Source organism: Artemia franciscana, chromosome 1 (assembly GCF_032884065.1).
Source record: "Artemia franciscana chromosome 1, ASM3288406v1, whole genome shotgun sequence".
In the NCBI taxonomy this organism is placed as follows: Eukaryota; Metazoa; Arthropoda; class Branchiopoda; order Anostraca; family Artemiidae; genus Artemia; species Artemia franciscana.
Genome location: NC_088863.1, coordinates 70952280 through 70955910, shown reverse-complemented (window position 1 = coordinate 70955910; position 3631 = coordinate 70952280). Strand labels below are relative to the sequence as shown.

The following is a 3631-nucleotide window of genomic DNA, read 5'->3' as shown; positions in this document are numbered from 1 at the left end:
GCTTTCTTTTCTTACTTTCTCTATCAGCAGCAAGTTTTTTGGCATAAACTCTTTGAGCAGCTTCCTCGGCTGTTGCCATTGTAGGTTCTTCAGTCATTTTACAATTAAACATTTTTCCGTGAACAAATGTCTTAAATACCGTTAATGACGTCACCGTCAAAGCAAAAATGACGACAACTAATTTCATGACGTCAGTCAACACAGAAACATGACGTCACCTGATCCACAGACAGACAGACAACTTATTTTTATATATATAGATATATATATATATATATATATATATATATATATATATATATATATATATATATATATATATATATATATATACTAGCTGTTGGGGTGGCGCTTCGCGCCACCCCAACACCTAGTTGGTGGGGGCGCTTTGCGCCCCCCCCAAGCCCCCCCGCGCGCGTAAGTCGTTACGCGCCATAATAGTTACGCGCCATTGTAGTTGTGTCCCTATGTCCCACCTGTGAATATAGATATATATATATATATATATATATATATATATATATATATATATATATATATATATGGTTTTAACTACGTAAAACTTGCGAATATACAACATTCTTTGCTGTCCCATTGTCTTTGCATATAAATAGATTGTCAGGTTTACCGACTCTTGAACATGCAACATATAATGGTCCATGGGAAAACAATCTGTATTCAGATCTATACCTCATGATTCTAATGATTGCCCTTGAGCTTTGTTGATGGTGATTGCTAATCGACCATTCCCTGTCCCGGTGTCCCGGTCGTCATTTATATCCCCCTGTTTCCCCCGGTGTCCCCGTTGTAGTTGTGTCCCTGTGTCCCGGTCGTCATTTATATTCCCTGTGTCCCGGTCGTCATTTGTATCCCGGTGTCCCGGTCTGTATATGCATTCGTTTTTAGTTTTGTTTTTCTCCTTTATTTTTTTCCTTTTTTTTCTTTTTTAGTTTATTTAGATTTTTAGATTTTTTAGTTTTTTTATCAGTTTTTAGTTTTTTTTTTCTTTTTAGTTTTTTTGTAGTTTTTACCTTCTTTTTAGTTTTGTTATTTTTTTTTTTACTTATGTCCTGGTCGTCATTTATACTCCCTGTGTCCCGGTGCTTTGTTGATTGCTAATCGAACATTCCTTTTGTCCTGGTCGCTTTCTCTTTGAGTGTCGTCATTTATTTTTTTCTTTTTTAGTTCTTTTAGTTTTTACCTTTTTTAGTTTTTTTTTAGTTTTTTAGATGAAATTTTTTTTTAGTTTTTTCCTTTTTTTCTTTTTAGTTTTTATTGGTTTTTACCTTTATTTTAGCTTATTTTTCAGTTTTTTCCTTTTTTTTAGTTTTTTTTTATTTTTTATTTTTTTTTAGTTTTTTACCTTTTTTTAGTTTTTTATTTTTTTTAGTTTTTTAGCTTTTTTACTTTTTTTATTAGTTTTTAGTTTTTTTTGTAGTTTTTGCCTTTTTTTAGTTTTTTCAGTTTTTTTTTTTAGTTTTTTATTGGTTTTTACCTTTATTTTAGCTTATTTTTCAGTTTTTTCCTTTTTTTTAGTTTTTTTAGTTTTTAGTTTTTTAGTTTTTTACCTTTTTTTAGTTTTTTAGCTTTTTTATTAGTTTTTAGTTTTTTGTAGTTTTTGCCTTTTTTTAGTTTTTTTAGTTTTTTAGCTTTTTTATTAGTTTTTAGTTTTTTTTGTAGTTTTTGCCTTTTTTTAGTTTTTTTCTTTTTAGTTTTTTTGTAGTTTTTACCTTCTTTTTAGTTTTGTTAGTTTTTTTTTTACTTATGTCCTGGTCGTCATTTATACTCCCTGTGTCCCGGTGCTTTGTTGATTGCTAATCGAACATTCCTTTTGTCCTGGTCGCTTTCTCTTTGAGTGTCGTCATTTATTTTTTTCTTTTTTAGTTCTTTTAGTTTTTACCTTTTTTAGTTTTTTTTAGTTTTTTAGATGAAAATTTTTTTTAGTTTTTTCCTTTTTTTCTTTTTAGTTTTTTATTGGTTTTTACCTTTATTTTAGCTTATTTTTCAGTTTTTTCCTTTTTTTTAGTTTTTTTTTATTTTTTTTAGTTTTTTACCTTTTTTTAGTTTTTTTAGTTTTTTTAGTTTTTTAGCTTTTTTACTGTTTTTATTAGTTTTTAGTTTTTTTGTAGTTTTTGCATTATTTTAGTTTTTTCAGTTTTTTTTTAGTTTTATATTGGTTTTTACCTTTATTTTAGCTTATTATATCTATCTATATATATAAAAATAAGTTGTGGATGGATGGATGGATGGATCAGGTGACGTCACCTGAAAAAACTGGATCAGGTGACGTCAAAACTGAAAAAACTAAAAAAAGGCAAAAACTACAAAAAAAACTAAAAACTAATAAAAAAAATAAAAAAGCTAAAAAACTAAAAAACTATAAAGGAAAAAACCAATAAAAAACAAAAAAAAACTGAAAAAACTAAAAAAAGGCAAAAACTACAAAAAAAACTAAAAACTAATAAAAAAAGTAAAAAAGCTAAAAAACTAAAAAAACTAAAAAAACTAAAAAAAGGTAAAAAACTAAAAAAAATAAAAAATAAAAAAAAACTAAAAAAAAGGAAAAAACTGAAAAATAAGCTAAAATAAAGGTAAAAACCAATAAAAAACTAAAAAAAAAAGGGAAAAACTAATAAATGACGACCGGGACACAGGAATATAAATGACGACCGGGACACCACAACTACAACGGGGACACCGGGGGAAACAGGGGGATATAAATGACGACCGGGAAAAAAAACTAAAAAGAAAAAAAACCTAAAAACTAATAAAAAAACTAAAAAATCTAAAAATCTAAATAAGCTAAAAAAGAAAAAAAAAGGAAAAAAATAAAGGAGAAAAACAAAACTAAAAAACGAATGTATATACAGACCGGGACACCGGGATACAAATGACGACCGGGACCCGGGACACAGGGAATATAAATGACGACCGGGACACAGGGACACAACTACAACGGGGACACCGGGGGAAACAGGGGGATGTAAATGACGACCGGGACACCGGGACAGGGAATGGTCGATTAGCAATCACCATCAACAAAGCTCAAGGGTAATCATTAGAATCATGAGGTATAGATCTGAATACAGATTGTTTTCCCATGGACCATTATATGTTGCATGTTCAAGAGTCGGTAAACCTGACAATCTATTTATATGCAAAGACAATGGGACAGCAAAGAATGTTGTATATTCGCAAGTTTTACGTAGTTAAAACCATATATATATATCTATCTATATTCACAGGTGGGACATAGGGACACAACTGCAATGGCGCGTAACTATTATGGCGCGTAACGACTTACGCGCGCGGGGGGGCTAGCCCCCACCAACTAGGTGTTGGGGTGGCGCGAAGCGCCACCCCAACAGCTAGTATATATATATAAAGAACCAGAGTTTGTATTTCCAGCAGTAATTGGATGTCCAGTAGATTACCGCAAAGTGGCTTGAACTCACATCCTTCGAATTCGAAAGAGAGTATCAAAGCCAATGTACTACGGTAACTGCTACTACATTTTGTATTATTGAATACTTGATTAATTTAAAGTGATTGGGGTATCTGTTTTAAGGTTTTCGAATTACTTTAATCTATTGTCAAAATATATTGAAATATTTGTGCAATTCTCAGTTTT

The 3631-nt window shown here is 30.3% G+C and overlaps 1 long non-coding RNA gene across 1 annotated transcript; it reads right to left on the bottom strand.

Annotated features, from left to right (window-relative positions):
* Window positions 1-1035: 1035 nt before the first annotated feature.
* LOC136033519 (uncharacterized) lies at window positions 1036-2221 on the bottom strand. The gene is made up of 2 exons (XR_010618935.1): window positions 2055-2221; window positions 1036-1363 (listed from the first exon to the last, which is right to left on the bottom strand). It is a non-coding gene; the product is annotated as an uncharacterized LOC136033519 (long non-coding RNA).
* Window positions 2222-3631: the final 1410 nt, after the last annotated feature.